This window comes from Bos grunniens, chromosome 4 (assembly GCF_055505025.1).
Source record: "Bos grunniens cultivar Pamir isolate PY7600 chromosome 4, Bosgru_T2T1.0, whole genome shotgun sequence".
NCBI lineage: Eukaryota > Metazoa > Chordata > Mammalia > Artiodactyla > Bovidae > Bos > Bos grunniens.
In genome coordinates, this window is record NC_141168.1 from 86432484 (window position 1) to 86459123 (window position 26640).

The window sequence follows — 26640 nt, forward strand, 5'->3', positions numbered from 1 at the left end:
CCAATAAATCTCATAACTTTCATCACCACATTATCCCTGATCACCACCAAAAAATTATTTTTAAAAAGACCTGAAAGAATCTGCCTGCAATACAGGAGACCTGGGTCGGGAAGATCCCCTGGAGAAGAGAAAGGCTACCCACCCCAGTATTCTGGCCTGGAGAATTCCGTGGACTGTACAGCCCATGGGACCGCAAACAGTAGGACATGACTGAATGACTTTCACTTCACTTCAAAACTAAAAACAGTTTGCTTGACATGAATACAGAATGGAGACAAAACCTCTAGAAAGATCTTCCAATCATTTTAATCTTTTTATTGATCAGATGCCTATTAAGCTTTATAACATGTCAGTAAGTTTTAAGAATTTCAGACAGAAAAGTGATTGTATGACATCACTCCCCTCTTAAAGAGGGTGAAGCAAATTAACAATAAGCCAGATTAACAATTCTAAACTCCTCTTACATAGAAATTTGGGAATACATGCTATATCCAGGACTCGGTTTACTCAACCATCGAAGTCAATATGATCTTTTAATCTTTAAAGGTTAATTCATTCATTCAACAAATGTCTACTAAGAATGACTTCTCTGAGCCCCTGTCCTCCACATACTCATCATTTCCTTAAGTACTATCAGTAAAACTTCCAATTTATAGAGAAGACAAATAAATAAGCACTTCGATTTTTTTCTGATGAATATTTTCAAAGAATCTAATATTTTATTAATATTTATGTTTAGTTACTTATTTATTTTTATTAACAATTATTCTAAAAATTTAAATATTCCAAAGAAGCTACTTGTGGGTGATGGATATTTTAATATTTGAACATTTAAGTTTAGAACCTCAATTCAGCTATTAACTAAGCTATTTGAAGGATAAAAGCAAAACACATAGTAAATATCCAAGAATTATTTCTCTTCTTTTTCCCTTGTGAAAGGCAGGGATGAAAATGCAAAAGAACCCAAAGCAGTGCTCAGATCATTTATATGCCTACAAAGTGAGTTTCATAAAGCACCACAAAAACAAATGTATTCTTTTCTCACTGCTGCCCTTGCCTTTCTTGCCTATAGAGCTTATTCTTCCCTATCCCTTTGGATGTAATTGAAAGCCAGTGCCTTGACTTTAAGATTGTTCATAGATAAAAATTGCTTCCTTCACTTTAGAACCAAAAGACAAACAACAATAACAACAATCCACTAAACTCACATAGAATTAGGTTCTATATAATGATCAAAATTCTGATGTCCATCTGGGTTAAAGTTTTTCCCCTCCCCCAGCCTTAAAGAGCAGCGAGAGGAGCCAGGGAAGTCTGCAGTGGGAGCTAGCAGGCTGTCTCCTCTCTGCTCAGCCAGTTCTGCATCCTCAACCTCCCTCCACCTCAATTAGGAGATGAGTCCAACAGGTCAGAGACGGAAGACACGGCAGGATAAGAAAAGTCCTGTGTGAACTGCTCTCATTTAGCATTGCTTTTTCCTGGGTTTAGTAGGTGCTCAATGCTGTCATTTCTAATCTCATTTTAATCAGTTCTGTGAAGACCCTTGGATCTGGAGGATTTCTGATTGCAAAGTATGACCTGCTTCTGGTGAGGCTTTCATGACTGAACAGTTACTACCCTACTTCAAGCCCCTGGCTGTCTGTACATTACCTTCAGATTTCACCTAGCCTGTTGTATGTGAATTAGGAAATGGTGTCTCATCCAGACAGATGAATTACAAAAAAAGCAACCCCCAACCAGGTTGATACAGCACACACATAAGCCCCGGGTCAGCAGTTCTTTTTCAGCCTTCAACTAGGCACCTTTGAGCACAACCACACTGCCACACTTCCCTGGTGGTTCAGAATGTAAAGAATCTACCTGCAATGCAGAAGACCTGGGTTCAATCCCTGAGCAAGGCAAACCATTCCAGTATTTTCGCCTGGAGAAGCCCCAAGGACAGAGGAGCCTGGCAGGCTACAGTCCATGGGGTCACAAAGAGCTGGACGCGACTGAGCAACGAAGCACAGCACAGCACACTATCACAGTCCCGTGCCCTTCACGGACTGTCTAAGGGGCATTCAAAGTTTCTCCACCAAGCCCTTCTGGTTAGAATCCAGGCAAACACTCCTGTTCTGTGTGCTCACCACCGCCTGCACACACATACACACACAGAGAGAAAAGCAAGCCCTTCTACCTGTCATAGGAGGCAGTGCAGTTACCTGCCAAGTTCAGCTTTATTTCAGCCCTCTGGGAAACAGATCTGCACCCAGTCTCTTGCATTTTATATTTTTCTGCTATGAATTTAAAAGCAAATCTATTACATCACCCTAATTCCAGAGGAATGTAGCAATGGTTTCTCTGAAGCAGCAGCACCCCTCACTAGAGTTGAAGTGAGGAGACAGCACATAACTGCCCCCCATCCTCTACCTGCATGTTGAGAGCACTGCCAAAACTCTCTCAATTCCAGTTTTCCTATCTATCTCAGCTTCTTGGACTTTAACTCTTTCATAATCCACATGGCTTAAAGGTATTCCATTCAAACCCAGCACAGGGCATCTGAAAACTGCTTTGGCACCTGGGGTAGTTGGCACCCCCTTGCCTTGGAGCTCCAATCAATATTAAGACTAGAATATTTTAACTTTTGTATTGTGTAACAGTAATTAAAATTAGAATGTACGAAAGATCCAAGGAGAAACATTTTGAAAGAAGTTGAAAAAAAGGAATATTTCTAAGAAAATTAGATATAAACTTTAATATTTTAAATATGTGCATTATGTATTTACAGAGATGTGTGTGTTAGTCCTCTAGAACTGGTCACTCCTGTTCTGGAAAAAGAGTTACAGAGGGGAATTTAACAGTCACATGGCAGATGAGTGAGGGCAGACTGATACAGGAGATACTGGCCAGATGATTGGAGGGTTCACATAATTCAATGCCCAAACCCCACCCACACTTTCCAGAAACAAAGTAAGCAATGTGAATTCACTAACCTGGCAGGTGTGAGCCAGCACTGTTCCAGACAAACTGGACACCCCATGTTTGAATCAAAATAACTGCACACTGCTGACTGGAAGGAGAAGCCAGCAAAGAAACTGATCTCTGGAGTGACCCAATCAATGGACATTCACATCAAAAAGAACGTTAATGAGAGTCAACTCTGGATCAGAATGGGAACATGGAAGGCATTTTCATTTGTAATTAACAATGGCAACACATCAAATCTCAATGTTCTTTATGAATGAAGGGTGGTATGCTTTATGGACCACATCCAACAGGCATTTTACCAAAAGTTGGAACACTGGCTGTAAAACAACTTAAGAAGGAATATCACGATTAATCATTCAAATAAATATAGATGAATTAGTAAAAAATGAATTAATAAAAATATAAACTAGAAAGAGTGGTCTAGATATCCAAACACATATGTGAATTGAACAAATTTTATACAGGGCATAAACATACTATACTAAGGTACTTAAAACAGGGGACTAGAATTGTTTAGAGTTGGAACCCAGCTAGAATATGTAGGGGAGGATGGGGAAAGGGAGAGATTTCATTTCCAATTGGTCTGCCACTTAGCTAGAAACTGTACTTCATTTCTATCCCTTGAAGCTTTTAAAAGGAACTTGGAAAGATACACATACATATGCACATACACACACACACCAAATAAATATTAAAAATTAAAGCTATGTTCCAAATGATAAATTTAAGTTAAATTAAAAAGGAAGAATTAAAGTATAAGACTAACTGCCTTCAAGTAAATATTATGCTTGGCACAACAATTAAGTTACCATTAAGTTAAATAAAACTATAAACTGGAGACCAATAGTGGTAACTAGTAATTAGTTGCACACAGCTAATATGGTACTTGCTAATCCCCAAAATAATTCTGAGGGATGAGAAATTATTATCCACATTTTACAGATGATGAAACCCAGATACTGTGAGATTAAAAGACTTGCCCAAGGTCACAAAACTAGGAAACGATGGCAATTACAGATTTGAATTCAGGGAGCATGCTTCTACCAGGCTGAAAAGCCCTTACATTCATCAATCCTTTGTGTGTGTGTGGGAGAGGAAAAAGGGAAAGTGTCCCATAACAGCAGATCTGGTAACAGATTGATAATTTGCTTCAGTATTTCAGCCTCTACACATCACAAATCTTAGTATGTTAAACAGGCTACATACAGGATATGGTAATGCAGTTCAGTATATACATCAGGGCTTTCTTTGTGCAAACATAGCTACTTTTTCAATGAAATTTTAAAAATCACATCTCTTTGTTCAATTTCAGCTGACTCTGATAAACTCTTAGAAAAGCAAAAAGATATCTTCTGAAACAGTCTGAAGAAGGAAAAAAAAAAAAAAACTGCCAACGTGGCTCTGTGGGTATCTGAAGACCTTGCAGTATATACAACTTTATCTTCTCCATTGTTGTGTCACTGTTCCTTGATGTACAGTCGTCTATTGGAAAGACATTGTGAAAATTCTCTCTTATGAAAGTCAAATGTGTTTGTGGCGAGATAATAGCAATGCGGTACAAAGGAAGAGTGATTCTTCTCCTATTTGGGCACTCCTATTGCAGTCCAGAAAGAATGGTATTGGAAGGGGAACTTCGAGCATTTTTACAGATTCACTATTAAATAACATTTTAATTTTTAGTATATTCAAGTTTCTAGTTTTAATGACATTCACAATGGAATATACAAGTATTTTTAAAATATCCTTGGCTCTCTAAAAGAATCAGTGGTAAATTGTTTCTGTAGTCTAAATGTTCTGGCTGGCTTACAAAAGCAGGCAGTTGTTTAACAAGTTAACATTAAATATTAAAGAATAAATGTAGCATTAAAGCATTAAGTTTAATGGTCTCTGGATACAGGTAACTCAGGCCCTGGTTAACACAAAGTTAGTATATTAGGGTGGGGAAATTATTGACAGTGAATTTTCATTTTGAAATTATACACAGAAAGAGGCCTGGAATTTCACGTTTAGGATTTTATTTGCAGCTCGGAGTCTATTACAGCTATTTCCGTGTGCATTTTCTCTTTTGTGCCTACGTCACCGATTTTAGGTTATTTATTTAATTTTAAGAAGAAAGAAGAGGTTCTGTAAAAATCATTGTGTCTGCTAACCACAAGTAGGACTAGAAAAGAACTAATGTGGGGGAGGGAGGGTCGCTGCCAGCAGGCGGTGTAGAAACATCTGATGATAAGAAGGGAGATTATACAGCACTCCCCTCTAATCTTATTCCACCCAAGAAATTTGGGAGAATGCGAAAAAGCAGCAGCCCAGCATTTTTTGAAGGGGCGTGGTTTCCCTCCAGGGGCTGTCCAATCGAATTCCTTCAGAGGGAGCTATCCCGAGAAGATTGATGAGGGTTGCTAGGAAACAGGAGCGTCCCCCTCCCGTCTGACCCAGAGATTGTTCTGCACAAGCCCTCTCCAGGGGCTCTCAATGTGCAGTTGAGCGGCGTGTGGGGCAGAGCTGCACATCGGCCTCCCAAGCTCGCTCCCTCTCTGTCTCCTCCAGCATGCGGTCCTCCGGTTGCACTGGGACCACAGGAGAGTTCTTCCAGGGCTGACAGTCCCGGTTCTCCCGCAGGCCACGAGCTCGAGCAGAGCTTCAAAGTTAGAGCCTCCGACCTCCCTGCTGCCCCCATTCCTCTCCACCCGACCCCTCCGAAATTTACCAACCTTTGCAGGCACTGCTTCAGGATTTTAAACAGAGAGGTAAAGCCACCAGCAAAATCACCCTGGCTTTCTGTATAATAATCCTCCCCTCTGGGTACCCTGGCTCACTGAAGACTCTGCAGATACACCCCTGTTAAGGGAGGGAGAAAGGGGGACGAAGAGGGAAAGGGGAAACGAGAGGGTAAGAAAGGAGCAAAAGAAAAGGAGAAGGAGAGGATGCCAGAACTGTCCGTGCCTCTGCCAAGAGAGTCCCAATTAGATACGAAGGTTTCAGCCCGGCCAAGGTGAAGGAAAGTTGCTACCTAGCTGGGAAGTGGGTTTGCCCCTAAGGAGAAGGACAGGCACTCGGCAGAGAACTGCTCCCCTCCCCTCCTTGGAAGACCACTGCACCCCCTCCCCTTTTCCCAACCTCCTCCCTCTCTTCTCCTCCCACCCTCCCTTTTCCCACTCCCCACTGACTCGGAAGCCTGGATGCTCTGCCACCGGGCAGTGGTCCAGCACGCAGCCTGGAGGGGGCGGGGGCAGGGGGCACTGTGACAGGAAGCAGCGCGTACAAGTTGGCCATTTCGGGGGCAAAATAAGTTCTCCCTTGGATTGGGAAAGGACAAAGCCGGCAAGCTACCTCTTTTGTGTCGGATGAGGAAGACCAACCATGAGCCAGAGCCCGGGTGCAGGCTCGGCCGCCACTGCTGCCACCGCGGTCCGCTCCAGTCCCTGCCGGGAGTTGTCGGTGAGAGGTAAGGGGCCCCGAGGAGGACGTGTCCCTCTGGAGGGCGCCCAGCGAAGGCGCGGAGGCTCGGGTGCCGCGTGGGGCAGGCACAGCCCGTAAAGTTGAGGCAGAGCCCGGACCAGTCTCTACCTTTCTGGCAGGGGTGGGGAGGGTGGGGGGCAGCAGCAAGGTGGGTGTGCGTGAATGAGAGTTTGTGTGTGTACGCGCTCATCTATGACTCTGGGAGGGAGGCAGATTTGGGGGTACATATCGGGTGCCCAGGGTTGGAGAGGTGGAGGGACTGACGAGCGCTCGCAGACCCCCAGAGAGACCAGTCTCACCAGCCAACCACCTCCAGCTCTGCTCTCGGCTCCGGGATACGTTTCTATCGGGGGGGTTCCCCCAGTTTTGTGCACAGGAAAACGTGCGGTGACTGGCTGCCACACAGGCGGTTTCATGTGGGTGTGGAGGTTGCCAGGCGAGGTGGGCAGCGGTCAGCGGAGCTGGTCCGCGTCGCAGCTGGGAGACGCTGTGCTGCCAGAGGTTGGCTCTCCCACAAGCACGCCTGTCAAGGATGCTTAACTCATGCCCTCCGCTCCCTTTGGCTTGAGCGCAAAATCAAAGAGCCAGACTGGGAGCATATCTCTTCGTCAATCCTGTTCCATTTTCTTATCTGACAGTGAGATAACTCAGAGAGGGCGGGATCCAGAAATAGACTAGGTAATATACCCAATAAGCTCGTTTCTTAAGGATTTCATTTAGATTTCCTTCTAGTTCCTTCCCTGGATTAGCAAGTGTAGAGGATTCCCAGAGGTGTAGCACTCTCAGGTAGATATCTTAAGGGGACATGCCCCTGCCTTTTAAGTATTTTAAAGCATTGTAAATTTTAATAACAATAGAACTATATACTTCTAATAATCTGCACTCAAGTGCTCAGCTAATTTGCTAGTAAAATTATTTATACTGCTATTTGAATAGTGCTATGTTTGACATATACAGAAACATAGTTACATATCAGTATATTCGAAGTTGAGGTTTCTGTGAGTTAAGGATCTCAGCAGTAGTTTGTTACTTTTAAATTTCTCTGCTTAAATTTATCTGTGCTACATGATTTTAGAACTAGAACTATTTATTAGAGCTATGTTGTGTTTCTTTGGAAGAAAAAAGCATTGATTAGTACAGAAATATTGTTCATTTACTCAAATTTAGGTCTGCTTTGGTTTATCTGAATACGTATTTTAAGACTGTTACTTAGACTCTAATTGTTCGTGGAAACATATGTAATCTTGGCATGACAAAAAACAGACCCTAAACTCTGGTGGATTACACACTTCCTACCAAAGATGTTTAGGATACTCTATTAGTTAATGGTTCTATAGTACTATGCACATTTTTCCTCAAAGCAACCCAATAGAATTTGAATAGATTTGTGAAGTGTTATAATATCAGACTTCAATAAAGTGATCTATTCCCTTACATCATGGCAATGTCTGGTATTTACAAAGATTTCTCACACCTGTAGGCTTTATGTGTCCACCCTTTCAAGTGCTGACCAAGCAGGAGGAGTGCATGGGTATTTTGTATAGACATGCCCTAAGACTTGATTGCTGTTCAGAGTAACTCAGATGCTCAGGATGGGAACAGGAGAAGTCTTGAAATTTATATTATCACAAATAACAGAATGAAAATTTCAGAGTATCTACATTCATTGGGCTAAAAAGAATGATAAATGGTAAGAATACCTTTTAAAACTGATAACCCCTCCCCTCCAAAAAAGAAAACTATAAAGCCTCCTGTTCTATGAGCTAGATTCATACCAATGAAATGTGAAATTCAGCTTGTAGAAAACTATGCCAATGCAAGCAATAAATTATATTTGGAGACAGGGAGAGAAAGTCACCTATTTAATTAATGGCATTTTTTAGACTTCAGAAATATCTATAATCAATACATTGAGAAAAGAGATGGAAGGCTACATAAACAGAAAACATTATACATAATGAAAATACATCCTATTGTCTTTTTTAAAAGTTGTACTGTACACCTGAAAAGAGGGTAAGTCAATGACTTTTCCCCACAATTACCAAACATTTAAATGAGCCCCACTCTGATTTTACTCACTGCAATTAAAATTGATAAGTTGAGTAAATGCTCAGATGGAATAAAGAGCAGTAATCTTTATTTTTATTAAATTTAAATTAATACTTTTATTGAGTGAAAGAACTAGGATAATTGTCAGAAGGCCACCTATCTTACTTCTCTACTTCATGACAAGTGACCATCTAGAACCACAGAAGAGCAAGGGCAGTCTTAGTTTGAAAGATTCCCAGCAATCACATTTTTTTTTTTTACAACTTCCCCAGGTACCTTTTTCTCTTTCTTGTTTTATGTCAAATTCTTTTTATCAAGTTAAACCATTTTCTCTTTTTCATCCAGTTACAAAATGGTACATGATTTTTTTTTTCTCCAGGGTTGTAGTTACCTCCTGCCAAAATATAGCCCATTATCTTGGGGATAAAATGTTTCAATTGGTTATCCTACACTCGACAAGTTCCCAAGATACCATTAAACAAAAGAAAATTAATACCTAACCTCCACTGAAAGCCAGGACAGTGTGCATTCATGCACTTTGGAATATGGCCAGAGTTCCAAAGTAAGGTTTTCTTTTTTTTCCTCCAGGGTTTACTCCTCTCAAAAGTAGCAATGTTTACTCATAGTTGTCTCACTTTGCTATTTTACACTGAGCTTAGTGTGCATTTTCATCTTTTCTGAGATTCTGCTAAATGCAACCAATTCTGCATTACATGAATTTGTTGAAATTGCTCCCAAGAAGTAGCATAAAATTGTAGAAGATTATCCACCAAGACTGAACACATAAAATGAGTACAATCATATTCATAATGGAGAAGGCAGAAACTGTTAGGTCATCCCCCTCCTTCTTCATCTAATATAGTCTTGGTCTCTACAGCACATTATGTTTTAGAGTACTTCAGTCCAGTCCGATTTTAAATGGCTCAAGTAATGACCTCTATTATCTTTGAAAGATTCTTTTACAGTTTAATAGTTCTCCCTATCAAAAACTTTTGTTGTGATATTCAGTCTAATTTTCCCTTGGTCCCATTTGATCTTGTAATTTATTCCCTATTATAATCCCTCTGGACCAGTTCATTCTCTTATCTGATTTACACTCTTTCCAACCTTTATACAGGATTTGTAAAATACAAAAGCTTTATAAAGTTACAGGAGAGAACACAAAGGTCGCAGTTTTATATCTGGACATCTTTTCTAAATATTTATGACACATCTTTCAGGTCATTCATGTGTATGTGTGTGACTGTATATTCTCAATAATTTATTTTAGCAATGCAAGTGTGGAGAAATTTTTCATCTTTGACATTCATGACCTATGTGAATATGAAGCTGATCCCTTCTAAGTAATGTGCTATGTGGATGCACATTTATGAGACATTTTCATTGCAAATTTGGTGTCAACAGAACCCTGTCAACGCCCACACTACCAGGGAGTTCTGTGACATACTGGTCTGATGCTCCATTGAGTCCCAGAAGCTGTTGTCATGTAAATTCCACTACTGAAATGAAAATTATTTCCATAATTAATAGAGTGTGCTAGGAATGTAATAGTGTATATACTTATTAATGAATGCGTACATTAACATGATCCAGCAATTCTTTTAGAACACGGTAGCCCTTTCATACTAAAACAATCTGAAAAGCCAACAAAATTCAGCTTGAGTTCATCACTTTCCTGTATCATGAAGAGTAAGCTCAAATCATGCATATATCAATATGGAGTCTATTTAGATTTATAGGGAGGTACCATATGTGAAGGTTACTTTAAAAATAGAAAAGCCTACAATAACCACGAGAGAAACAGGTTTTCACTTTGTTCACTTAAAAATCTGGTTCCAAGACATCCTTGTGTAGGATTCTTTAAGAGTCTTGAGCAAATATCTTGGTAGACTTGCCATCCCACTCAAATGTTTCTTCAAGTCCCAAGCATCGAAAAGCCACTTCTACCAGACAGTGGAGGAATAAATGACAGAACTCAAGAAATAAATTTCTAGGTTATATTTGGCAAAATATACAACAAAGAGTAAGGTAAATCAGCAACTCGAAACACAATTTAGTGCTGTCTTCTTTACTGCGTGGTGAGCATTAACATTGGAGGTAGAAACATTCGTATGGATTGTTAAGGAAACAGAACAGAGAAGTGACATTCCAAAACTGAATATAGCTTTAGAGGAGTAAAATTAGACTGCAAGGAATAAATAACTTTTAAGCCAGTATTCTCCCTTCTAAAGCCCCAAAGTGTTTTTATAGTGCCATTCATCACATCGTGGTGAGTACCCTCAAAATGATTTTCCTTAGAAACAAAGGGGAATCAATTCTCTTGGTACAGGCAAAGTAGGCCATTAATATACTTGTGACTTCTCCTTGGGACAGAGCCATTCTAAGAAGTCTTGAGTCTACACAGAATGTAATAGGTCCTCACCAAATGAGTAATCTTTCTACTGAGCTGGAAACTGTACACTGAACTTTTAGGAACAGAACACAAGAAAAGATCTTGAAAACATTAAGATAGAATCTATATAAGCAGAGACTAAAATATCATGTTTGGAAATAAAATCATATATAAAGAGAAGTACCTCCGCAGAAAGCTCACATGTTTATTCCTTATTAGAATTTACTTCACTATCATTGCCTTTGCACAATATTGCCTTTGCCACAGCCTCTCCACATACACAAACACACAACATTTGAGTAAATTCAATTGGAAGAGTATAGGTATCCACCAGAGAGAAAATTTCAAAACCTTGACACTAGACACATAGCTTGAAAAAATATTACAACTTATATATATGTAGCATGGGAGTAGTTCTGACAGTTTTGGCCAGATTACCCTAAAAAGAGGTTAAATAAAAGGTGGCTAACAGGGAAGCAATCAATGAGTAAATATTATTAAGCACCTGTATATGCCAAACAAGATTCAGGACATACAAATGAGGACATAAAAAATGTTAATACACACACTAAATCTCAGAAACATGTAAAGTTGAAAGTATTCCAAAAATAAAATTTGAAACTCTTGAGTAGAGAAGAGGTTACCAGAATTATCAACTGAACAAAAAAGTCTATTCCATCATTGAAAAGATGTATTTAGACTTAAAAATTCCATATATAGATATTCCAGCACTCTGTGGAGACACTGTGTCAGATGCTTTAAGGTGAAAAAACTATCATAATGTCATGAAGTGAAGTGAAGTTGCTCAGTCATGTCTGACTCTTTGCAACCCCATGGACTATAGTCTACCAGGCTCCTCCATCCATGGGATTCTCCAGGCAAGAATACTGGAGTGGGTTGCCATCATAATGTCATAATAACAGATAATTACTGACCCATGGCCATGTTCTGAAAACTCTGCTAAACCACTGCATTTCCTAATTTAATACTCACAAGAACCCTATGAGGTCGGTACTGTAATCCCCAGTTAGTAGAAGAAGAAAGAGGTGCCCAGAGGTAAATTGTCCACAGTTCAGATAGTTAACAAGATAAGCACTAGAATTCAAAACTCACTTCCTTGTCCCAAGTCCCATTCTGTTTGCTACTATGCTACACTGCCTCCCAAGTTTATGTTTCTGTGGGGGGATTTCATTTCATGCATCAAATATTTTCTGAGCCCCAAGTAGAGGGGCTTTGGTTAAAAAAGAGAGACAGAGAGAGACCAATGGTGAAAGAAATGGAGCCAGAACAGAATTTGACAAGCTCCATCTCTCTTCACCCTGAGAGAGACACAATCTCTTCTGAGGGGCAAAGAAATGCAAACGGAAGAAATAAACTAAAAAATTATTTACAAATAATTAAAAGAACTAAGGGGGAAAATGAGAATCAGAAAATTCTGTGAAGATGATAGGTTTGTTAACAAACTGAGAAATAAACATTTAGATATGAAAATGTGACAGAACTATGTTTCCCTGGAGCCTGATTTCAGCGAACATTTCGAACCCAGGTCTCCCACATTCCAGGCAGATGCTTTAACCTCTGAGCCACCAGGGAAGCCCTCAGCGAATATTGCTATCTGTAAAACTTAATCCAGGTAGCAAGAATATAGTCTCACAAACAGCCAGCAAGGAGATGAAAAGCAGTTTTGCTTGTTAAGGCTAAAATAATTATATTTCTCTTTACAACCAAACTACTTCCTACCAAATAAAAGAGCTGGTAAAAATGGTTTGTAGACTAGTACAAGTTTGAAATTTCTTCACCCAGCTGAAGCAGTCATTCATCTTTATGTAAGAAACTCTGAGCATTTCACACCTTTGGGCATTTATTCCTAATATAAAGAACAACTTGAAAAATGATGGATTCGAAGTTTCCAGATTTTAAACACACTAAGAGCAAGAGAGGCAAAGTGACCTGCTGGTGATTCCAAAGGCTCAGTAGGGCGGCTCTGGAAAGACCCACAGACCTCACGGGTCTCTGACCTGGGTACTTCCCCACAGGCAGGAAACCTGCTGTCTTGTCACATGAATTAATAGTTCATTTCAGACAACCAAAGAGCTGAAATAGGAGTCTTTACTTGAAAGTCTTACTCTGATTTGTGATTTGTGCTACTTCATGGACATAAAAACACGAATGGGTATCACAGATCTGTCTCCCCATCTGGTGGAGGCTGTTTCTTTTGAATGTTAATAATACATAGCAGATAGATTATTAGTAATATTTTGTATTTTGCTTAACAGTTTCAACGTACCATGTGTTGGTGAATATAACATAATGGAAACTGCTTTCACAAAATATGTCGAAGTACGTGCCAATTTGGGAGATGACACTCTAGGGTCAGAAACAGTTGGAATTTGTATCTGTCTCAAGGAGAAAATGAGATCTGGAGAATATAATTAGCAGTTTCTATTTTGAAGCATCTTATTTTTCCTTAAAAAAGCAAAGACCTTCTACAAGCTGATGCATTAATCCCAGTGATTTCTGTCAAGTCCAGATATACTGGTGGCCAGACCATACCTCACTTCAGAATTAAGGAGTCAAAACATGGGACTTAGATCCTCCACAGACTTTGCTCAAGAGCTACCCTTGAGAAAGATGTTTAAAAGAATGTTAAATCCCCAACTCCCTCCAAAAGGACCTCTCCCTTAGTTCCTAACAGTGTCTGAATTTTACCTAGGAAATAATATTTCATGCAAGAAATATGAAAGACCATATATGTTTAGGTCCATGTAGTTCACCAACTTTCCAACACATTGGATTTAAAGGTTCATCTTTTTCAGAAAAGCTAACTTCTTCGAGTTTGGTGGGGAGTGGCAGAAAGAACAATTATAATTTTTACCTATTATACAATTTTGTCTAAGTAGAGCCCTTCGATGGAGAAGGACATGGCCACCCACTCCAGTATTCTTGCCTGGAAAATCCCATGGACGGAAGAGCCTGGTGGGCTACAGTCCATGGGGTCTCGAAGAGTTGGACACTACTGAGAGATTTCACTTTCACTTTTTACTTTTATGCATTGGAGAAGGAAATGGCAACCCACTCCAGTATTCATGCCTGGAGAATCCCAGGGACGGGGGAGCCAGGTGGGCTGCTGTCTATGGGGTCACACAGAGTCGGACACGACTGACGCGACTTAGCAGCAGCAGCAGCAGCAGAGCCTTTCAATGGCTATGATTTCCTGAACAAATGTGATGCAGAAATGTGAGAGAAAAGCCATCTTTCCTATAGTTATTGAACAAATGACATCCATCTAGGAAAGCCATTGAGATGTTATAGAGTGTTCCCCTGCCCTACTTTTTTCCTTCTAAAATTCTAAATGTGTGTCTGTTGCTATGATGTTGCTAGGGAATCTGGTAATTGGAAGTATAGTCATGGGAGGGAAAAGGTTGAGATATATGAAGTAGGACAGAAGGAACCCTGAGGGGCAGACACTGAGCAGTTCCCCTCACCCTTCCCTTCCTACGCACACACTCAGACCACAAACAATAATCACTCACTTTGTTGTTTGGTTGCTAAGTCATGTCTGATTCTTTGTGACCCCAGAGACAGCAGCATGGCAAGTTTCCCTGTCCTCCACTGCCTCTCGGAGTCTGCTCAAGCTCATGTCCATTGAGTCAGTGATGCCATCCAACTATTTCATCCTGTCACCCTCTTCTCCTGCCCTCAATCTTTCCCAGCATCAGGGTCTTTTCCAGTGAGTTGGCTCTTGGCATCAAGTGGCCAAAGGATTTGAGCTTCAGCATCAGTCCTTGCAATGAATATTTAGGGTTGATTTCCTTTAGAATTGACTGGTTTGATCTCCTTGCAGAGTCCAAGGGACTCTCAAGAGTCTTCCTCAGCACCACCATTTGAAAGCATCAATTCTTCAGTGCTCAGCCTTCTTTATGGTCTAATTCTCACATCCGTACATGACTACTGGAAAAAACCATAGCTTTGGCTAGATAGATGGACCTTTGTTGGCAAAATGATGTCTCTGCTTCTTAATACACTGTCTAGGTTTGTCACAGCTTTTCTTCCAAGGAGCAAGCCACTTACCTTGCTATAAATAGTATTTATCATATTACTGTCCAGAAGAGCCTACACCAGAATCACTCTGAAGTCTACTTAAACTGAAGAATACGGAGACAGATCCATTCCAGACTAATTTCCTTTAGGTTGGGATTCGGGAATGCATGTATTAAATATGCGTCCAAGTTACTCTTAGGCACACTCAAGTCTGAGACACACTACTGTTTTAGTCAGCCCCGGCTACTATGTATTTGAATACATAGACTGGATGGCTTAAACAACAGATGTGGACTTCTCTCAGTTCTGGAGGCTGGGAAGTCCAAGATCAAGGTGCCAGCAGATTGGGCTCCTGGTAAGAAGCCCCTTCCTGAAGAACCGCCTTCTCACTGTGTCCCCACATGGTCAATAAAGAGAGTGAGCTCTGGTCTCTCTTCTTCCTCTTACAAAAATACTAATCCCAACACTGGAGCCCCTATTCTCATGACCTCACCTAAACCGAGCGGACACGACTGAGCGATTTCACTTTAAACTTTTCACTTTCATGCATTGGAGAAGGAAATGGCAACCCACTCCAGTGTTCTTGCCTGGAGAATCCCAGGGACGGGGGAGCCTAGTGGGCTGCCATCTATGGGGTCGCACAGAGTCGGACTCGACCAAAGTGACTTAGCAGCAACAGCAGCAGCACCTAAACCTAACCTCCAGAAGGTCCCATCTCCAAATATCACCACATCAGCGTTACAACTTCAATATATGAATTTGGTGGGGTGACGAGAGAGACATTCAGTCAGTCCATAAACATTAGACTTAAGAAATGAGGCTCAGCGAATAGCCAGTGAATCAGTGTACAAAACTATTCCCCACAGCAAGTCCACTTTAATTATATTAACAAATGTCCTGAGCCACTTGTTAATTCTGTGAGCCTGAGAATTAATGAATTAATTGTGTCTGCATGCTCAGCTGCCCAGTCATGTTCAACTTCTTGCAACCCTGTGCACTGCAGCCTGCCAGGCTCCTCTGGCCATGGGATTCCCTAGGCGAGAATACTGGAGAGGGTTGCCATTTCCTTCTCCAGTGGATCTTCCCAACCCAAGGATCAAACCCAAGTCTCCAAGTGAATTCTTTACCACTGAGCCACCTGGGAAGCCCAATTAATTAAGTTCAGCTAATAAAGCACTGTCTCTGTGAGTTCTCTGAATACATTCATTTTCTGGAAACCTCATACTGTTTTCACTGCAAATATTTTTTTTTCTATCACCTATAGTAAATTCCACTATGATACGCAAGCACATACAATACCTATTTTCTGGATGTTCTTATGAGGAAAACTTCTCATATTTGATCTTTCATTTCATATTTTAGAATGGCAATACTGGGATGTTAGAAAGGTAAGTTACTGGTATTTGAAGAAGATCATCGAGGAAAATATTATTTCTATTTCTGAGAATAGAAATGCTTCTAGTTTGGTAACTGCACATGTAAAATTCCCATTGTCTTTAAAGCTAGACCCTTGTTAGCTAGGGGATGTGGGGAAGCACTGTTTTGTCCCAGTCCTCCCCTTTGCCCTGTGGATCCACAGAGCAAGAGAAATAAAACAAAACAAAAACTTCATTTGGCAACTTCTTATACATTCTCCCCTCAGCTTCTAGTTCAGTTCAAGTGAATGGTTGCTTAGCTGAAGCTGGCAATCCTCACAAATACTGCCAAAGATAGTTTCCTGAGCAGCGTTCAGAGCCACATGGGAAAAATGCAGGAGGGGAAGGAGGGGCAGGCAGCAACGGGTGGGGGATGCTTACGCTGGACCACCAGCTTCACTTCCTAGGGGGTCTTGGCCAACTCTTTGTTCACTTGATTTCCACACTTTATAGACTTCCTGAGAAGAAAAGTAATAAAAAATAGAACATTTCCCCCTACAAAATGTCAAATTTCTGAAAGCTACGCCCTCTGGGATGGTTGCAGTGTTTCGACCTGATAATGACTTCTACAGGACTCTTCCCATTACACAATCAAGCTAAAGCTAAACACCCATTGCTACCTCAGATTTCCGGATTCTAGAAGGGATACCATGATTTCCCCAAATGGTTTCAAGTCTTCGACATTTCCATTCTGTTTGGTACTCTGTTATTTCTTCCTCCCTAGCCCAGAGAAGGCAATGGCACCCCACTCCAGTGTTCTTGCCTGGAGAATCCCAGGGACGGGGGAGCCTGGTGGGCTGCCGTCTATGGGGTTGCACAGAGTCGGACACGACTGAAGCAACTTAGCAGCAGCAGATGTGTAAACTGTGTTCTTTTCTCTCCTACTATGGCCAAATCCTTAGCCCAGGTTATCAGCACTTAGCTTTCAAACTTCTCTCACAGGTTATCTCGTCTAATCTCTCCCTCTTCCTGTATTATTTACTTCCAGATATCTAATGAGTGCCTACTATATGCCTACTCTCTAATCTAGAGATGTTATAGCAGTGAACAACAACTGAAAAAAAAATTTTTTTTAAGAATTTTTATCATTCACCTTCCACTAAATAGTGAGAGTCAGACAATAAAGAAGGGAACTGATGTGTGTGGAGAAAACATAATGATGTGATGTAAGAAAAGGGGGGGGAGGAGTTGGAAAAGATAACATTACTACCAGATGAATAACTGACTTTGCCATTCCATTCCTTCGTTTACAAGGCATTAAAGATAAACCATTACTTAAAAAGTAAGTTTGTGTTTCCTAGCTTGGCCATCAAGATCTTTAACAAGCAGATTCCTAAGGTGTCTTTCCAACCTTTCTTCCTCAATATAAGCCTCTCCTTTGCCCGGATTTTGTTTCCACACAAAAAGGAACTTTGAGTATCTTTTTAAGCCCCAACTATATTTAGAATGAACTTCCTTTCTACAAACCTAAATTTCAAGGCCAATTTCAAATCTCACCTCATTGAAGTTCATACTAACGATACTTTCCTATCAAGGCAAATTTTCTCCAAAATATTCATGTGATCCTCATCATCTGGGGTTTTGCATAGTGAAATATTGTTCTGTCCTGAGCAAACAGGACAAACTGTACTGTAGGGAGAGCAGTAGTTCAAAGAATAAAATCAGAAGGCAAATTTATTTTTATTTCACATTGCCCCTCTTAAGTGCATTCAATAAGCTGCATTACACTCCGATGTAATAAAACAATACACTTTAATTGCAAAGCAGTCTCCATTTGCAAACTGAATATGCCTGGACCAATATAATAAATAAAACTTTGAACTTTAGAGTTGAATCTCCTCTCTGTTCCCAGCAGGAGCCTATTTCGGGTCAGAAGTTGAGGAAGAAAGCACCACCGTTTCTAAGGTTCTATTCCACCCTTTCTTGTCCCTCTTACCAGCACAAGTTCTGAGTCTTCCAAGGACAGAGTTGGGCACAGTCAGGAGACATGGGAAATAAGTTCTTACCTAATAAGGTTCCTAGTCTCTGGGCCCTCAGATTTTTAAGGCGAGAGAAAGAGAGAGAGAATGTGTGTGTGTGTTAAGACTTCTTTCTCCATTGCTGGGAGTCTCTCACCTCAGATTTCTTGACACAAATTTTCCTTTGTCTCAGCACACCTCCTCAGCTCCTGCTCTTTCAGCAGTCCATCCTGCACAGATTCTCACTTTTGCCCCTCCTGTCTTTTCTCTTGGGCTGGAACCCCCTTTGATGTCTCTCCTGTTGAAATGACTATGTAAATATGTGTTTGTGGAATGTATGAGTTGGTAATACAGTCTAAGTAGAAAAGATTATAACGTTTTTATAACCCAGAAAAATGTTTTTATGAGGCTACCTGTATAAAGACTTACAGAAATCAATGTCTATGAAATAATTTAAGATGTGGAATACCCCTGTTTCCCTGCCAAGAATTAGCTCCAAAAGGACTAAGGCCTTCTCTTTTTCAGCAGCTTATAATAATGACTGGAACATGTAATAATTATTGAAAATGCAGGTGTTAGTTGCTCAGTTGTGTCTGACTCTTTGCAACCCCATGGCCTGTAGCCCATCAGGCTCCTCTGTCCATGGGATTCCCCAGGCAAGAATACTGGAATGGGTTGTTATTTTCTTCTCCAGGGGATCGTCCCAATCCAGAGAATGAACCTGTGTCTCCTGCATTGCAGGCAGATTCTTTACTACCTGAGCCATCAGGGACCCATATTTAATAAATGAAGGAATCCTACTTCAAGTTTTACATTTACTCAATGGCTATCTTCCACATTGAAATATTAACATTAATTTCTCTTCATATCTCATACCTTAAGATATAAGGATTACTATTAAAAGGATTACTTTCAACCCATAAATTATACCATTTTCCTAAAGGCACTTTGAACCCAAACAAAAGAATACCATAAAAAATTTTTAATTTGCACATGAAAAGCGATATCAATTGAATTCAATAAGTCCTTACTGAATGTCTATTATGTTCAAGGCACTGAACAAGGTACTGAGGAGAATACAGAAAAGAAAAAGTTACCATGTCTTCCTAAGAATTTATCATCTCACAGGAGAGATAGGATATGTCCATATGTGACTATGCTGCTAAGTCACTTTAGTCGTATCCGACTCTGTGTGACCCCATAGACGGCAGCCCACAAGGCTTCCCCGTCCCTGGGATTCTCCAGGCAAGAACACTGGTGTGGGTTGCCATTTCCGTCTCCAATGCATGAAAGTGAAAAGTGAAAGTGAAGTCGATCAGTCGTGTCCGACTCTTAGCGACCCCATGGACTGCAGCCTACCAGGCTCCTCCGCCCATGGGATTTTTCAGGCAAGAGTACTGGAGTGGGGTGCCATTGCCTTCTCCAATATGTGACTATAGTAGCAGGAAAATTCAGGAGTTCAACTGTGAGGCCCTAGAGTGAGCAATAATACTTGTGGCTGGCATGAATGCAGAAAGTATCATATTTAAAAAGTTGCTTCTGTTCTGGACCTTAAACAATGGTTAAAATTTCAGAAAGTGGAGAGAGTCATTCTAGACTGATGCAGGGGTAGAGAGACGGTGTGGGGAAGCTCCTGAGGGAGCAGCGTGTGAGCTGGCTAAGCTGAAGGGTGGGGTGTCTGTGGTTCAGAGGAGGTACAGCTCTGTGAGTGGACAGAACAATGATTAATATCTCTCCAGTGCATGCCAAGTCACTTCAGTCCTGTCAGGCTCTTTGCAACCCCATGAACTGTAGCCCGCCAGGCTCCTCTGTCCATAGCATTCTCCAGGCAAGAAGAATAGTAGGGTTGCCATTCCCTTCTCCAGGGGATCTTCCCAACCCAGGAATCAAACCCTCATCTCTTTATGTGTCCTGCATTGGCAGGCGGGCTCTTTACCACTAGCACCACCTGGGAAGCCCCACACATCTCCTGTAGGCCAAGGGACACCTCTGAAAGCATATGAGCAGGGGGATCCTCAAGCACAATGTGAAGACAACTATGAGGAAATAAAGGTTTGGGAGTCAGGGAGATGAGCGGGCTCGTATGGCAGCCATTCGGGTGAGAGGTAATGATGGCCTAAACTAGGGCAGCGGCAATGGGAATAGAAAACAGAATGAATCGAACAGACACAGAGATGACAGTGCCTGGTAGGTAAGAAATAGCTGTTGGATGAAAAACACCAGCCAACACAATTAAGCTAATTGTCTTCCTCCTTCTATAATAGGAAGGGTCATGCAGTATCAAATCCTGGATTTAATAAAGGGAAATCGGGGAAGAGTTAAAAGGCTATTTTTTAGGAACTTGAGTGGAAAGAAAATGTAATATTCCAGGTGCTATTTAAAAACAAGACTTAGAAATGAAATCAGTATTTTCCACATGATTATGATCTGATAGTATTTATCCACCCATAGGTTAAACCACCATGGACTCTCATCAACCACCTTGACTTATGTCTTCTACATCCATCCACAGGCTAGAGCCAGAATGATCTTAACACAAATCTGAGCATGTTTCCCTTTGCTTGCTGCTGCTGCTTAGTCACTTCAGTCATGTCTGACTCTGTGCGACCCCAGAGACGGCAGCCCACAAGGCTCCCCCGTCCCTGGGGTTCTCCAGGCAAGAACACTGGAGTGGGTTGCTATTTCCTTCTCCATCCCTTTGCTTAAAACTCTCCAAAGATTCTCCACTGCTTTCGGGATAATCAAACTTGCTTTACCTGGCCCACTATAATCTGCATTTTCCAGATTTATGTTTCCAGCTTTATGTTCCATCCCTCTCAACTCACACCTCTTCTTCCAATCAAACTGAACAGCTTGAATGCCTTCCCCTTTCTCTCTTCCCAGGCCTTCTCATAGCTGAGCAACTTCCCAGAACCCGGGCACACTCAATTTGAATTTTCAGGGCTTCATTAGAATTCTAGACCACTTCTGACAGTCTATAGTTCTTGATGCTATGCACACCTCAAACTCCCTGTACTTCTCTTTATCATTCTTTATGATAATTGTCTATTTCCCCACTGGAGTCTGTAAGTGCTAATAAGACAGAGACCACGCCTGCTTATTCACAGCTGGGTCTCCGTTACCCAGCAGAGCAAATCGCACATAGAAGACGATCAATAAATTCTTATTCAATCAATGGAGTAAAGGTTTAATTAAATCATTCTGGGACTCATTTTCCTCATTTTAAAACTCAAGTATTGATCTTTAAAATTCCTTTTAGTCATATAGTTCCTACAAGTAAACTTTTTCAATAAAGAGGATGGAATTCAGCATCCCAAGTTGAAATGAGTATCCTACTACACTCAAAACATCAGTGGGTCCTATTTATAAATTTATATTTTAATTGCTGTTTAAATAGGAAAATCATTGAAGGGATGGACTGGGAGTTTGGGGTTGGTAGATGTGAACTATTATATATAGAATGAATGGACATCAAGGTCCTACTGTATAGCACTGCTGCTGCTAAGTCACTTCAGTCGTGTCCGACTCTGTGGTAACGATATTTAATGTCCTGGGATAAATCAAAATGGAAAAGAATATAAAAAAGAATGTGTGTGTGTGTATGTATATATATATGTGTGTGTGCATATATGTATAACCGAGTCACTGTGCTGTATAGTAGAAATTAACACAATACTGTAAGTCAACTATATTTCAATTAAAAAAATAAGTAGCAAGATAATTAACAACAATGCTAGTGATATGTTTCCCTATTCCTCAAACTGTCTTCATTTTGCAAGCATTTCTCTTCATCTTAAACAGGGAGATCTAAGTAACAAGGAGACAGAGAAAAATAACCATAAGAAGAGATTTTTCCCAAGAAGGTCACCTTCCAGGCAGATTTCCTCTTCCCCAGAATTCTCATAAATGGAAATACATTTCAGACATTTTCATAAAAGAGGATGCAGAAATCTTATCTGGTAATACTAATTCCTACCAGCTCAAGTGAGTAACACCTCAAGGTGTTCCATTTAATGCAATTTCTGTCACAATACTTTCCTACAATAAAACAAATGAGGCTCACACACATATTCTATATGGTATTTTTAGGAGAATTAGAGGGATACTGTGAATAACAATGACTTTTATTGAGTACTCACTGTATGCTAGGTACTGCTTATTTGCTTTAGTTATATTAACTCATTTAATCCTCACACTAGCCACCTGAGATAGGTACTGTTATTATTCCCATTTTCCAGAGGGGGAACCCAAAACACTAACAAAAGTTTACATAGTAAGAGTATAGCTAGGATTTGGACCCAGTTCATGAATTTGACCAGCTGACTATACTGCTTCTCTCACAAAATCATCCCCAAACTAAAATGTATAATATGCAAGAAACATTTGCAATAACCATCTTATATTCCTTGATTTGAAAAATAATACAAAACCTGGTGACATTCTGAGCTCTCAATGGACAATAAAAATCAGAAATATACACAATAGAATGTTACTCAGCTATTAAGGAGAATGCATTTGAATCAGTTCTAATAAGGTGGGTGAAACTGGAGGGTATTATACAGACTGAAGTAAATCAGAAAGAAAAACACCAATACAGTATATTAACACATATATACAGAATTCAGAAAGATGGTAACAATGACCCTATATGCGAAACAGCAAAAGAGACACAGGTGTAAAGAACAGAGTTTTGGACTCTGTGGGAGAAGGCGAGGGTGGGATGATTTGAGAGAATAGCATTGAAACATGTATATTACCATATGTGAAATAGATCATCAGTCCAGGTTCGATGCACGAGACAGGGTGCTCAGGGCTGGTGCACTGGGATGACCCCGAGGGATGGGATGGGGAGGGAGGTGGGAGGGAGGGTCAGGATGGGGAACACATGTACACCCATGGCTGATTCATGTCAATGTATGGCAAAACCCACTACAATATTGTAAAGTAATCAGCCCCCAATTAAAATAAATAAATTTTTTAAAAATCAGTAATATAGTCAGACATTGGCCCAATTTACTAATATTATTATCAGAATATATTTATGTTTACTGTTTTCACCTAAAGCTTTCTACTTCCAGTAGCTTGAGACTCAGCTAAAACTAAAATAATCACTTCTAAAACTTTCTATCTTTACAAATAATTCAGTCTTTTCAATTCTAGAATTTGCCACTATTTGAAAAGGCAAAGTGACAGTGCTTTTAATCTATTTATTACCAAGAGACAATGTAAAGAAAAAGAAAAACAAAATCACTTCCATTATTTTCTGGAGAAAGAAAAGATCTCTGATTATTTTGTGTATAACAGACATAACTGGTACACAGTGAAACCAGTGGTCAGGAAGAGGAAATTGTCCTGCTTTATGCCTTTCTCTGTCATCCAGCTCTCAGAATAGATATCTTTACATCTATCTAATCTTTGAATTGATTTATTAAGCTGAGTTTACAAGTTAAAGAGGAAGAGGTCCTAAGGAGATAATTATAGGAATACAAATCAAGAGAGACAACTTTGAAAGAATAGTAATTCTGCTTCTTGCAACTGACCTTAAATCCCTAGGAGGAGAACAGATCAGCTTAAAGCAACCTTTTCTCTCTATTCAGAAGTGATCGTGAATTAATTGTGCAGTTTAGCTGAACTTTGTTTTTCCTGGTATCCTAGGAGAAGATCTCTGACAGACTGGGAATTTTTGCTTGTTTGTAATGTAAACTCAATATCTAGAGGTAGTTCTTCACACCACATGGGCTCATTGGAAAGCCCCGATTCCCAAAACAAACAAAGAGAAAAAGCTGAACAAAATAATCCATCAGCAAAAGGGAAAAAGAAAATAGAATGCATGTTAAAAAAAAAAAAAAAAGTTTTAAATCATTTGATTTTAAATAATCCCTGAGAACATTCTGGTGACACCAGAAGTCTGATAACCATATTCAAACTTGCTCATCAATGAAGGCATATAACTCTTGTGGTTCACATGGCTTCATTACTTGCCAGGATAATAAAAGCACTTAGTGAAAAGTTTGTGTATATTTGGTATATCAACTAGTCCATGCAGTTCTAGCAAAGAGGAAGTTGGAGCATTTGATGATAAATACAGGAAGAAAAGGGGACGACAGAGGATGAGATGGCTGGATGGCATCACTGACTCGATGGACGTGAGTCTGAGTGAACTCTGGGAGTTGGTGATGGACAGGGAGGCCTGGCGTACTGCGATTCATGGGGTCGCAAAGAGTCGGAAACAACTGAGCGACTGAACTGAACTCCAGCACTGCTAAGTACTAACTTTGATAGTAAAAATTAGAGCTTTATAATTTTAATTTTCTCAAATGGATTATTTCCATGCATGCATGTATCGTTTTAGTTAGTTAACATTAACCTTATGATGCTAATTCTATAACTTCTTTCATTTACCCATGACAGTTTTATCCATCCATTCAACCGCTACTTATCAAGCACACATATTGAATTTGTTAGGCATATTTGAGTATGTTAGACACTGGCAAGCAAAAACAAAAAGCAAACAAAAAAATTGGTCCTTGCCCTCAAAGATCCTTATTTACAATTTTAAAACTACGTTTTATTTCTTTTTAAGTATAAGTGCTATCATTGTCCATATAATAGTTCAGACAAAAATGAGTCTATAAAGGCTACTAGGACTGGATCTGCTTCCTTGAGCTTCCCTGAAACAATGCCAGAGGCATAAGAGTCACCCCAAACAAACTCCCTTTCCTGTTTTCATAGTAAGAAGATTTGCTTAACGCTTTTATAGAGAAAAATGTATTGTCATATAAAGAACAAAGGTGACAACTGAGGGAATGCTCTGGGGGTCAAGTCTTTAATATCTTGGTATGTGTATAACTGTCTCTATTTACTCTAACTTAGTGTATCATTCGGAGAAGGCAATGGCGACCCACTCCTTTATTCTTGCCTGGAAAATCCCATGGGCGGAGGAGCCTGGTAGGCCAGTCCATGGGGTCGCTAAGAGTCAGGCACAACTGAGCGACTTCACTTTCACTTTTCACTTTCATGCATTGAAGAAGGAAATGGCAACCCACTCCAGTGTTCTTGCCTGGAGAATCCCAGGGACGGAGGAGCCTGGTGGGCTGCCGTCTATGGGGTCGCACAGAGTCAGACACGACTGAAGTGACTTAGCAGCAGCAGCAGCAGCAGCCATGTGTCTTTGGCACATCGATTTATTCTTTCCAGAAACTTGGACTAAGTACCTTCTGTGTCTGAGACCTATAGTTGGTGCTGGGATCTGTACATTTGACCTTCTGGTCCTATGAGTAGAACTTACAGAAAATAAGTCACATGGATAGTGTTTAACTTATTAATGACCATATGCTCAGGATTTTAAAAAATTCAAAAGGTACTCAGTAGAATGTCGACTCCAAGAATCATATTTTCTAATGTTCTTTTCCTGAAGTTAGAAAGAATTTGGTCTAATTAAGGAGGCACGGTATTCTTTGACAATTAAAAAAAAAAGGAATCTGAATCAAAAGACACTGGAAGACATATATGGGACCAATTTGAATTTCACAAAATAAAAAGCATTTTTGCTGCCAATGTTGTTCTGAAATTATTTGCAAAATGTATTTTGTAAATGACTTATCAAAAATATTTAAACCAATCAATAAGTCAACTGAAGCTAGAAACTACACTAGCTAGTAAATTGATTTGCTATTATTATTCCTCCATACAGCAAAATAGGCACTTTCTTTTCACAGTTTAATGTTCCTATAATTGTGATAAAATTCAATTTATGTGCATACTTTATGTAATCGTTTTTTTTTTTTTTTCAAAATTGTTCTTAAATGCATGGTGAATCTTATAATGAATGGTATCAGAGGTAAGGAAATATATTTAGCTGCAAGCACACTTACTTCCTTTCTTATAAACTGTATGTTTCATAATAATTGCAAATAACTTAATCAACTTTACTTTTAAATGCTTAACATTTTGCTACAAATATAATGATAAACTCTTTTCTTTCATATACTTTCCAAATCAAATCACTTGCTTTGAAAAACCTCATTACCAGAATCAGAAATTCTCTCTCAACACCTTCATTAATTCTGCTTGAAAATAAGAATGGTGTCTTATTAATCTCTACACATTTCTTGTAGGGAAAGCCATAATCTGCTATTTCTATATTGCTGGAGTCTACAATAATGCCTTAAAACAGTAAATAATTGTTGAGTGAATAAATGATATGCTGGAGGAAGAAATGTAAGAATAAAGACCTTGAATACAATGAGACCTCAATAAATATGTGTTGAATTATAATACATTGCTTATGTTGACTGACAGGTTATATTGCCATAATTCAGTGATAAATTTTAAGATCTTTCTATAGTGTTTGCCTTGATAC

At 39.9% G+C, this 26640-nt stretch overlaps 2 protein-coding genes across 51 annotated transcripts in view; one reads left to right on the top strand and one right to left on the bottom strand.

The window, feature by feature from the left end:
- LOC147374462 (uncharacterized) overlaps positions 1–26640 on the bottom strand; it is a 441112-nt gene that overhangs the window by 318472 nt on the left and 96000 nt on the right. The window lies entirely within an intron of this gene.
- Positions 5399–26640, top strand: part of GRM3 (glutamate metabotropic receptor 3) — a 246328-nt gene continuing 225086 nt past the window's right edge. The window contains exon 1 of the mRNA XM_086397193.1: positions 5399–6409. The gene's annotated coding sequence lies outside the window, so the exon portion shown is untranslated. The remainder of the gene's footprint in view (positions 6410–26640) is intronic.